Raw genomic sequence first — 11,831 nt, 5'->3', positions numbered from 1 at the left:
TGAACTCATCTGACAGGAATTAATGAGCAAGAAGCAAGAGTCTAAGGAGCATAGGTTTACAACAAGGCAGAAGAAGTCAATGAAGCTATTCTTCCAACTGTGAGTTAAAGAAACAAGATCAGATTCGACTTTAATCTCTATTCGAGTCTTCTGAAGATACAGGATTCATTTGTTGAAATGAATGCGGCATTTATACTTTCCCCAAGGAATATTTGCCTGTGTTTGAAATAAGTGAACCAGAGTCATGCAAGCACTTCAAAAATAAAAAAGATAAGCAAGGAAATTGTACAAGCCAGGCACAGCCAAAAACTCTAAATGGGTTTGACAGAGAAAGACAGAAAATGGCATGAACAGAGTGCACATATTGTCTGGGAAGCTGTACTCTAGACATCATGTCCTTTAAAAGGAAAACAAAACAACGACAACGAAACACCTCCATTCGAAGGCTTTGATCTCTTGACCTTCAGGTTATGGGCCCTGTTTGTTTCTGCAGAGCTACTCTAGGAAAGATTTAGAATAAATAAATCTGCCACCCAAATAATCAGCCCTTAAGGCCCAGTGAACTTGGTTATTCTGGGTTGCTTGTGTTTGTTTGTCTTGATTTTTTTCTCTTCTTGGTTTTTATTTCTCTTCTGTTTCTTCTTCCCCTGAGATTTTTTTTTTCTTTCCTTCCCTCTTTTTCCCTTCTAAGATGGAATCTCAAAGTTGGGTGCATGCCTTGAATCCAAGCAGATGTCAAAGGATCTCTGAGTTTAAAGGCAGCCTGTTCTACATAGTTCCAGGACAGCCATGGCTTCATAGTTAGAACGGGTCTTGAAAAATGACCCCCATCCCCACAAACAAAAACAAAACAAACAAGCAAACAAAAAAAAAACCCTCTCATATAACCCAGCACCCCTCCCATCATCAACAACTTCCTAAATTGCTAAATAGTAGCATATCTTCAAAGACAAGTTGAGCAGAGCCTATAGGAACTTAGAATCAAGAAAAGCTTAAAAGTAAAACTTACTTCAGGGAGAAAGCATGCTATTCAGCCCATTCCCTGACCCAAAGGAAATTTCTTTCACAAAATTTGAAGCACTTTTTGTTATTAGCAGAATGCCATTCTCGGGCATCTCATTGGCTCACCAATATCTTTGTCAACAAGCTTATGAAAAAGAGTCATCCTGCCCCAAAGTGGCCAGGAGGAAGTCAGAGCTTCCAGCTCAGTGGACCATTTGCTGTGTCACCTAGCAGGAGCATGCATGGTTCTGTAGCAATAACTTCTGGGCCAGCAGAACTTAAGGCCATGGGAACAGAAAGTCAAAATTTCCAAAGTGAATTGTCAGGAGTGATCGTGAGTGGAACCACTCTCAGATCCACCCTTTAATTCCTGTCCCTGTCAATCCTGGCTACGGGAGGAAACCATACCATAGATTGGACCCTGACTCAAACTGCTTCCTGGAGAACCCTGACAGGACCTTGCAGGCTATTGCCACCTAACTGATACTGCAATTGTGTCTTCAAAAGGCCATTCCAAGCCAGCTCCTTTAGGGTCATAGGAAACTTGGTAAGACCAGTGGGTGCCATGAGTATCTCTTCTCCGGCCATGCTTCTTGGTCAGAAGCCATGCTGTGTAGACCACCATGACAATGTAAGACATCCTGTAGGTCAGTGGATGGTGGCTTGGACTGAAATCTTGTGTGTATTAAAGGCAACTCCATAACCAGAATAAATATCTACTCCAGTAAGGACAAAGTGTTTTCCTTTCCTCAGAGGATGTGGTACAATGCAGTCCACCTGCCACCAGCTCTCTGATGGTCACCAAGGCAACAGTGCTGTATCAGCAACTGGTCCAGTCAGCCTTGGTGTGTAGAAGTCCAGGTTTTGAGACCATGTGTAACCTCCATCTCTGCCACCATGGGCACTTTTTCATAGACCTATTGGGTATTAACACAAATAACCAGGGAAAGAGGAAGACTGTCCAAAGAATGGGCCATCCTATCTAACTTGATTATTAACTCCTCCTCTGCTAAAGTCACCTTTCAGTGAACATTAACACTGGACACAAACACTGGACACAGTATCTTCACATCCTTTGCCCATTCAAAAAGATCTAGCCACACAGTTCTAGATGCCTTTTCTCAACAATCTTTCATTCATATAACTCCCTGAACATCCATCCAATCAATTCATTGGCTGGATAACTCATGAATCAGTAAGCAGTTAGTTGCACATCTCTCTCCTTCCTAGTGAAATATACGACCATGTGTACTACACCATGTTTGTGGTGGTTTGACTCTGCTTGACCCAGGGAGTGGCACTATTTGGAGGTGTAACCTCATTGTAGTAGTTGTGGCCTTATTGGAGGAAGTGTGTCACTGTGGGGGGTGGGCTTCGAGAGCTTTCTCCTAGCTGCTTGAGGATGCCAGTCTTTTCCTGTCTGCCTTCAGAACAAGATATAGAAGGCCTGTGAATTTTGGATTTTGTTTCCCATCTTTTATCATGTGCTTATATGTATTTCCAACAAATCCTCCTGTGCACTTAGTCCAATCAGGAGAACGTCACCTACCAGTATGTAGGTATACTACTGGCCTTGCCAACTGAAAGCAATTGCTTGTGGTGGTCCTTGTGGACAGGTACTGAGAAAAGGGAGTTTTGTAGATCAATGGCCACATGTCATTTACCAGGAGCTGTGGTGGTCTGTGGAAGTAAGGATACAACGTCTGGTACAGCAGCTGCAATCAGAGTCACTATTTGATTGAGTGTGTGGTTAGTCAACTCTCATTTCTTCAGGATCCACCCATCTTCTGCACAGGCCAGATGTGCTGGAAACTACTACCCTGCATCTTTCAAGTTCTTTAATCCTTCCAGGGATGCAATATTGGCTTTTGAGTCACCATTTTCCTTGGCAAAGGCAACTCCAGTGGCTTCCACTTAACCTTTCCAACTATAATAGCCTTTACTCTAAAGGTCATGGAACCAATATCAGGCTTCTGCCAACTTCTAAGTATATCTATGTCATTTATTAATTCTTGGACTGGAGAAATGATTACAGGATGAGTTCAAGAACCACTGGACCCACCATAAGTTAGACTTCAGCCGAAGGTCCATTAGCCACTTAACTTCTCTAAGTCCCTACTTTAACTGAAGAGGTACATGCTTCAATGTCGATTCAGAAACAGTATTAAATAGCCCCTAGAAAGTTCAGTTGCTTCTTTTCCTCCAATATACATTTACCCTAGTATAGAGATATAGGTTCCCTCTGAGGAAGAATGGGAAAAAGGCTAACAGTAAACTTTTATTAAATATTTTAGCAAGATCCCATCAGGGGTCCTGGCCTTTTCTTCATTCAGGGAATTCTGGGTCTGCAGACTTCAGAGAACAGGAATTTATTTCTGTAAGGTCAAAAAGTGCAAAGGTTTGGCCAAACCTCTTGGAATGTTAAAAACTCAGACAAACCAATAATGGTTTCTCGTGTTGGAAACCTGAGAAGACTGTTGTTGGAAAGCATCACCAAAACACCGCCTGTGAAAATGGAGCCACTATTGCCCAAAGCTGGGGAGACACGTAGGGGAATCGGGAAGCCAGCCAGTGCTACCAGGGTGTATTGTAAGGTAAGTAAGTAAGTGAGTAGATACAAAAGTAATACTCACTCACACAAAAGTAACACTCTTTTGTAGGGAGAGTATGTAATCATACTTTAAAAGCTGTAGGGAAACCTCACAACCTCTCCAGCAGCTGATACTGGGAGTGGGGTTCGAACCCACGCAGGCATCTGCCCATTGGATCTTAAGTCCAACGCCTTAACCACTCGGCCATCCCAGTCCTACTGGCTGAGTTTGAAAGATCATTCTCAATTCAATGCATAAACCTATGCTGACTCATTAAACATTCCCTGGAATACGGTGATTATAATAGTGAAAGTTTTCTCTACACTTTAAGAAATTGCTTCTCAAGCCGGACAGTGGTGGCGCACGCCTTTAATCCCGGCACTTGGGAGGCAGAGGCAGGTGGATTTGAGAGTTTGAGACTAGCCTGGTCTACAGCCTGAGTTCCAGGACAGCCAGGGCTGTCTCAAAAAAACCAAAAGGAAAAAAAAAAAAAAAAGAAAAAGAAATTGTTTCTCATGATCATCTCTAATGTTCCGAATAAATCTATTTTTCTTTGATATGCAAAGGAAAGCTACTGGAATGGGAGGGCAGGAAGGGATTCGCACGGGGGTTTCGAAGAGTCGCCTGCCCCACAGGACTGGGATTACAGGAGTGTCCCTCCCACTCACCCACCCCACACACACACATGCTATGTGTACACGAGGTTGACCTCAAACTTAGAGGCCCCCCTGACTTTGCTCCTCTAGTGTTGGCACAAAAGTGTGCCAGCAGGCCATGATCAAACCCGGGGCGTTCAGCAGGCTAGTTAAGGACTATGTTAGTTTATCTCAAAATTGAATTTTTTACTGTCTCTAGGTGTTGGGATTACAGGTGTACCATTACGAACAGTTTTTGCTTGGTTGATTGTTTTGCTTTATTTTATTTTTTATGATTCATCTGCTTTTGTTGGGGATTTGTACTTTCATCTTAAATATCTGGATATTCGGATTTAGAAGAATCGTATTTGACATTTCCTACCCAAGAAATTTAACTCAAGGAAGCCTACCTGTTTGTTAATCTGGTTTAAATAATGTCATCCCAATACTAAATCCGAGTTGAGGAGGATGAGAGTCTTTTGCTTGTGATAACGGCAAAACCCTGGAGAAAGGCCAGGAGAATGGTGCACATGAAATCTGGGCGTTTTCCCGTGTCTCACTAAGGGAACACATAATAAAGCTAGAGTTTGAGGGAAGTAATTTTATAACATAGCATATTATCTAAGACCATAACTTATGGTGCCTTATAGTTTAGTTGGTTAAAGTATCTGTGTGGCAAACAGATGAGCCTGGGTTTGGGTGCCAGCAGGTGCATACATCTGAGTACTAGGCATGCATCAATAGTGGGAAAAGTGAGTCCCTGTCCTCCCAGACTTTCTGGTACAGAGGAAGGAACTCCAGAAATGTGTTGTCTTTTCAAAGAGAAACTATTTCTGGAGGGAAAAAAATGAAAACTTAAATTAGGGTCATCTTCCGGTTGTAAGTCTCACTTTAGGCAAATTGTTGGCATTGTGTGAAGCAGCTGCGTTTTTGTCTAATGGAGCAACTTGATCTTGAGCTTTCATGACTGAGACACTTACAAGAGGTGGTGATCAGGGCTGGCGATCCCTGTGAGTGGCTCTGGGGCATATGCCGCACACGGGGGTACTCAGTTCACAAGAAACTGTCAACATCTATGCTGCAGACGTCCCTCCGAGAGCTGAACTGTAGCTTCTAAGTTTAACTGCTGCTTTCTACAGATCCAGAAAATGTACAGTGTTAACATGGTTGCTTTTGATATCCTTCAAAAAGAAGGAAGAAAAAAAAAAAGAGAGAGTTGAGAGTGACTGCCGTGATAACTCTCCTTCTGAACTCTAGGATATCACCAGATGACTTGAAAAGTGGAGTAACACCATAGCTAGTTAAGAGAAAGGAGGGTGGCTAGTGACGACACACACAGAACCAACCAACCAACACCCGCCACTCCAGGCTAGATTTAGGTTTCAACAGCCACCCAGTGCTCACACTTCTTATCCTACACACTGAAGAGTGTGATGTCGTTCTACACAGCAGTGGGAAACTAGGGACAGTTGCTGAGTGTTGTATAGAGCGAGCTGAGTACCTCTAGAGATGCCGGTGATCTAAACGCTTTCTGTCCCCATTTCTCTGATTCAAGGAGCACCTACAGCTCTTCTTACTGGCTACTTGGAAGCTGGTTATTTTCTTTTATATTAATATAAGCACATGTTTTCTATGTGTTATAAACATGATTTATGTAATTCAGTACAGTGTACATATAGTTGTAGATATCAACCTCAGACCTAACATACAACATCAGCTGTCAGTGCACTGATGGTTCATTTTCTTGCATACATTTGAGTACTAGACATTCAACACTAGTGGGAAAAATGAGTCCCTGTCCTCTCAGACTTTCTGGTACAAAGGAAGGGACTCTAGAGATGGGTTTCTTTTCAAAGAGAAAATATTTATGGGGGGAAAATGAAAATTTAAATTAGAGCCATCTTTGTGTAGGAATTATGAAGGCATTCATTGCTCTACCACCTAACTCTAAGCAGCTTGTCTTTACCACTTATTTGTCAGAAACAAAACCAATATGAAGTGAATATATGTGTATAGATACATGACTGACAACTCACAAAACCTGCAGTTAGCAAGCTGGAGTCAATGGTAGATTTTTCAGTTCAAAATTACCAGCTCAAGACCTAGAAAGAGCTGATAATATTTCAATTTGAGGTTAAATACAGGAAAGCAATGTCTCATTCGAAAAGCAGTCAGTGGCAGAGGAGACAAAGCCTCCTCTCTATGGAAGATCTGTTTCTGTTCTATTCACTTCTGCAATCAGTAGGATGAGACCCTCTGCCACGCAGGAAGACCATCTTCTTTCCCTGGATAAATGTTAATCTCTTCCAAGGAAGGACACAAAAGCTACTCAGGGAAGCCCATGGTGATGTTTGACTAACTATGTGGACATCTCATTGCCCTGTCAAGAAGACATGTAACATTAACTGTACAAGAGTTTGCTGAAAGAGAAAACAAGGTTTAAAAACAAGAAGAGTACTGGAGAAATGGCTCAGCGGTCAAGAATGCTTACTGCTCCTCGACCCATATTTAGTTCTCAGAATCCACATGTTGACACACAACTGCTTGTCACTCCAGTTTCAGGGATCAGATGTACTCTTTTGAGCCGTCTGAACCCCAGAAGCACACGGTGGACATATATGCACTGAGACACACCAACATATAGGACATTTTGAAAAAGAAATGGCAGATGTGGTGGCTCATTCCAGCATTTGGGAGACTGAGGCAGGCGTTCAAGGTTACACAGCAAAACTCTGACTCCCCCTCAAAGAAAACAAAACAAAACTATTTTACCAACACAGGCAAGTAAGAAAGCAATGGAATTTTGTTCCTGTTCTCCATTAGCTCAGCATGTGTGATACATTCGTAAATTCAGCAGTGGAGTGTTTGGCCCCTTCTTTTATGTCCTCAATTTTCCTCACTCCTCTTTCTGTTTGTTTTTAGTTGATGGGGGTGGGGGGAGTTGCTTCGTTCTCTTTTGAGGTATGGTCTTGTTATGTAGCCCAGGCTGGCCTCTCTCAGCAACCCTCTGCCTTGGCTTCCCTGTGCTGGAATTACAGGCATGCATCCTGACACCTGGCTCACCCCCGCCTCCACTCACAGTATAGGGCATTAAATGCAGCCTCAGCAATGCTAGGCAAGGACACTATAGGACAAGCACTCTGCCAGCTGAGCTTTGTCCTAAGGAAAGAGGAAACTTAGGGGGAGAAATCTCTTGTCTTTGCTTGGAAAAGGTTTCTTACTGACCCACAGTGCACACTGAGTGCTCTCAGTGAGTAAGGTAAAAGCAACTGTACTCAGTGTATTAATGTACAGTCTGTGGGCTTGACTGTGAAGCAGGAGTCCTATGAAGGTGGTCACTCCTGGTAAAAAGATGACCATCTTTGGGTTTGCTTTTCTGTTTGCTTTTTCAGAGGGGACCTCAGGTAACTGGGGTGGCCTTGAACTCTTAATTTTCTGCCTTCCCTCCTAAGTCCTGGGTTACAGGCCTGAGCCATGGTGCAGGGTTTTATGTGGTACTAGCTATCCAGCTTCTTGCATATTAAGAAAGCACTGTACCAGCTGAGCTCCTGGGGGTCTCTCCATTAGCCCAGGCTGTCCTGAAACTCACAGCAGTCATTCTATCTCAATCTCAAAACCTGACATTACAAGCTGTGATCGTTATTCTAAATTGTAAACTTTACTATGTCTAGAAGGAACTACAATCCAGAAATGGAGGACAAAGCTGTGATCCAGATCTTGAGGCATAGTGGCTATGAAAAGCTTAGGCCCAGGCAAGGTGGTACACACCTTTAATCCCAGGAGGCAGAAGCAAATAGATATCTGAGTTCACGGCCAGCCTGGGACAAAGAAAATTCCAAGAACATTTCAGGTACAGGCACGGTAGTACACACCTTTAATCTGCATAGTTTCTGCTGGAGGCCTTCATAGGGACAATGGAAGAAAGAAGGCCTCATTCTTCTTTGCCTGCTTGTGCTTACTTGTCAGCACATCTGCTGGAACCTACTTCTTCAGGATTTCAGCTTATTCAGAAGACCAGCTGAAACATCTAGCCTTGTGGGACTAGATTTCTTGGCCTTCCACATTCCCTTTCCACCTACATTGCTGGATGGTTTCTCTCCTGCAGCTTTTAAATCTGATCCTTCTTCCTCCAAATCATGGTGATTCCTCTTCCCTCCTCTTGCCCCTTGGTCTCTTGATTGCACAATCTCAAAGTCCTGCCCTGTCTCCCTTACAGTCAATGGCTGTACAGCAACTCTTTATTATCAATCAAAGCCAGCTGAGGGCAAGGACCCTCAGGTCTGGAAGCTCTGCTTTTTTTGTAGACAAAGCATCCGAACCAACTCCTAACATTCGGTGACTCTAGAGAACCCTGATCAATACACAGGCCTGTCTGCTAATCCTCCATCCCAGGGAAATTTATCCTGAGACTCAAGTTTGCTTTTGTTGCTGTGATAAAACACCACAAGCAAAAACAACTTGAGGGAGGAAAGGGCTTGTTCTCACCTTACAGGTTATATAAAGGTCCTGCTTGAGGGAAGACGGCTCTGGAATTCAAAGTAGGAACTTGCTGGCAGGACCATAGAGACATGTTGCTTTCTGGCTTGCTTCGATTCTTTGTACTCAGCCAGCTGTCTCATACGGCGCAGGGCCACCTGTCCAAGATGGCATTGCCCACAGTGAGCTTAGCCCTCCTACATCAATCATGAATCAATCTGATGCCGCTACAGACCAGTCGTACGGAGGCAATTCCTCAACTGAGGTTCCCCTTTTTTCAAGTGATTACAGTTAGTGTCAAGTTGACAAAAACTAACTAGCACAAGGTTGCAAACTTACCCAGTCCGCTGTCAAACTGTTTCCCTGCTGTATGAATACAAATTACCATGTCTTGATTTTATATATGATTTCAATGGAATCATGTATTATTTCGTGGATGGAATTACATGTCTTCTCTGAATGATTTTACTTCCTACAGGGATAAAATATACTGAGGACTTCAAACTTCTTTATTTTATTTTTATGTATATGGATGTTTTGCCTGCATGTATATCTATTGTCGTTCATACAGCAAAAACATATGGACTCTATCTCTTATATGCCAGCACTAAAGATCTAATAGTTAAAACATGAGAGTGACCCACAGATTTATTTCTCAAGGAATAAATTATTACCCTCACTGATATGAAAACAGAAGCAAAAATAAGGGAAAGGGGTGATACTTACTCGTGATGCTCAGGGTTTGAAGCTATCAGGCAGGAGAGCATTCTAGAACAATAACGAACAAACATCCTGATGTCCAGGTCCAGTGGAAGTGAAGAAAAGCCAGGAGCCAATAATAAGTATAAATAGACAGTGAGTGAAGTGGACATTTCAGCTAGAGAAAGACTGAGAACGTGATCAGAAAGGCTTGGCAGTTACCTCGGATACATGAGGGTTGTATTTGATCATCCGTACAAAAGTGTAGTGAGTGAACAATGTCACTTATCCAAGGTTCAGATATCTTAATTTTAAAACACTTGGGGTGAACTGTGTTTACATTAGAGGAAATAGAACTGCCGAAGACAACGACCTCCCTTTCCAGTTATAAAATCTACACCCTGTAGTTGGCCCGTACGGGGATCGAACCCGCGACCTTGGCGTTATTAGCACCACGCTCTAACCAGCTGAGCTAACCGGCCAGGGTATACGCAGTGACTTTTCTTACTTCCTATAAAAGATTTCAAACTGTCTTGTTTCTTGCTTTCTTGTTCTTTGACCTTCGTTTTTTTAAGTAATCACACTCATTTATCTTGTTTGGGATTCAGCCTCAAGAAGCGTTGTGTCATCCAAACAAACATTTGGGTTTTTGTTTTGTTTTCCCTTAAACCAGATGAACCACGCCCAGGATAGGGCTCTCTTCGCTCCGCCTAGGACACCCAAAGATGCAGCTCCCACTTGGAACTGTACAGCCGCAGGTGCGGCTCCGACGCTGCGATGAACGAGACAAGATTCTTTCCTCTGGCTTCAGCAAAAGGCCTTTCCCAACGGAAGGTTGCTTCTTAAATCCAGCTACGACATGCAGTCATTTTAAGAGAAAGTTCTTCTTTGGTTGTGATTGGTATTTCTGATCTTTTTCATTTCTAAGCTAATTTCCAGAATTGCTGAGCCGTACAAACATGTTAGATCGTATTCAAATAATGTATAACTACTCTGTCTTTCAGTTGTGGCTCCGTGGCTTAGCTGGTTAAAGCGCCTGTCTAGTAAACAGGAGATCCTGGGTTCAAATCCCAGCGGGGCCTTTTTGCTTGGTTCTTATTAATCCCACCTGATATTTGCACTAATTGAACTGGAGTGTTTTTCTTCACATCGTCTAGAGTTGGAATACATCCCGCCAATTAAACTTTGCTGAGAAAATGAACAGCCTTGCGTTGGAAAATATAGATGGGAAATGAAGTAATTTGAGAAAATATTTCCGATAATTCCTGAGAAGCTACAGAACTTTGCTTTTGTGTTCACGAGATTACAGATGCATGGTCAGTCTAGACTAGCTGAGGTGAGCTCCTTTACTTTTTACTGAGAAGCAGTGATAATAATTTGTGAATTGTAAACATATTAGGAATAATGGTGCACACTTGCAATGCTTGAGTCTGGGATGAGGCAATGACTAGACGACTCTGATGTATAGTGAGGTACTATTTTTTGTTTTTGTTTTTGTTTTTGTTTTTGTTTTTGTTTTTGTTTTTCGAGACAGGGTTTCTCTGTGTAGCCCTGGCTGTCCTGGAACTCACTCTGTAGACCAGGCTGGCCTCAAACTTAGAAATCCACCTGCCTCTGCCTCCCAAGTGCTGGGATTAAAGGCGTTCACTACCACTGCCCGGCTGAGGTACTATTTTTTTTTAAAAGGTGATTAGTAACAAAATATACAATGTCTAACAACTGACAAACTGACTACAGGTAATTGGCAAAATCATCTTAATACCTGATGTTTTTGAGTCTTTTCTAGTAGATTTTGTACAGAATAACTGCAAAAAAGCATCAAACTCCAAAAAATTAAGACATTCATGTTTATTTTTCTATTTCTTTCCTTACTTTTGATGGTCTAAGATGTATTTTCTGATTTGCTAGACTCTATAAAAGTTCAATCTTCCTTCTTCAATAAGGTTCACAGAATTCTACAGAGAATTGAATTTCATGAAGCTTTTTTCTTTTTCTTTTCTTTTCTTTTTTTTTTTTTTGCTCTGAGCATTCAAAATTATGCAGTGTGTACTAGAAGACCGACAGTGTGACAGTGTAAAGGACCATTTAGGTTGGGGACATATGTCAATGACAGAGGGCTTACCTGGCCCTGCGTTAGATTGCCATTACTAGAAAATTAAAGTAAATAAGATAATAACAATTATCCTTACAATGAAAATGAATATTACAGAATGATATGTATCTCTGAAAGCATTGAACATGTAAAAGAAGACTATGACAAATACATATAACTCTTTCATCATGGCTCAGACATTCACAGATGTATCTGTGCTAAAGGATCAACAGATGGCTCACTACCTGTCTCTTCTCTTTTCTTTTTTCTTTTCTTTTGTCTTCTCTTCTCTTCCCTTCCCTTCCCTTCCCTTCCCTTCCCTTCCCTTCCCTTCCC

The 11,831-nt window shown here is 42.2% G+C and overlaps 3 non-coding genes across 3 annotated transcripts; 1 reads left to right on the top strand and 2 right to left on the bottom strand.

The window, feature by feature from the left end:
• Positions 1-3,724: 3,724 nt before the first annotated feature.
• Positions 3,725-3,807, bottom strand: Trnal-uaa. Its single transcript has one exon. It is a non-coding gene; the product is annotated as a tRNA-Leu (tRNA).
• Positions 3,808-9,811: 6,004 nt separating this feature from the next.
• Positions 9,812-9,885, bottom strand: Trnai-aau. Its single transcript has one exon. It is a non-coding gene; the product is annotated as a tRNA-Ile (tRNA).
• Positions 9,886-10,411: 526 nt separating this feature from the next.
• Positions 10,412-10,485, top strand: Trnat-agu. The gene has a single exon. It is a non-coding gene; the product is annotated as a tRNA-Thr (tRNA).
• The last annotated feature ends 1,346 nt before the right edge of the window (positions 10,486-11,831 follow it).

This window comes from Grammomys surdaster, unplaced genomic scaffold (assembly GCF_004785775.1).
Source record: "Grammomys surdaster isolate TR1022 unplaced genomic scaffold, NIH_TR_1.0 267, whole genome shotgun sequence".
NCBI lineage: Eukaryota > Metazoa > Chordata > Mammalia > Rodentia > Muridae > Grammomys > Grammomys surdaster.
This window is presented reverse-complemented; position numbering and strand designations above follow the sequence as displayed.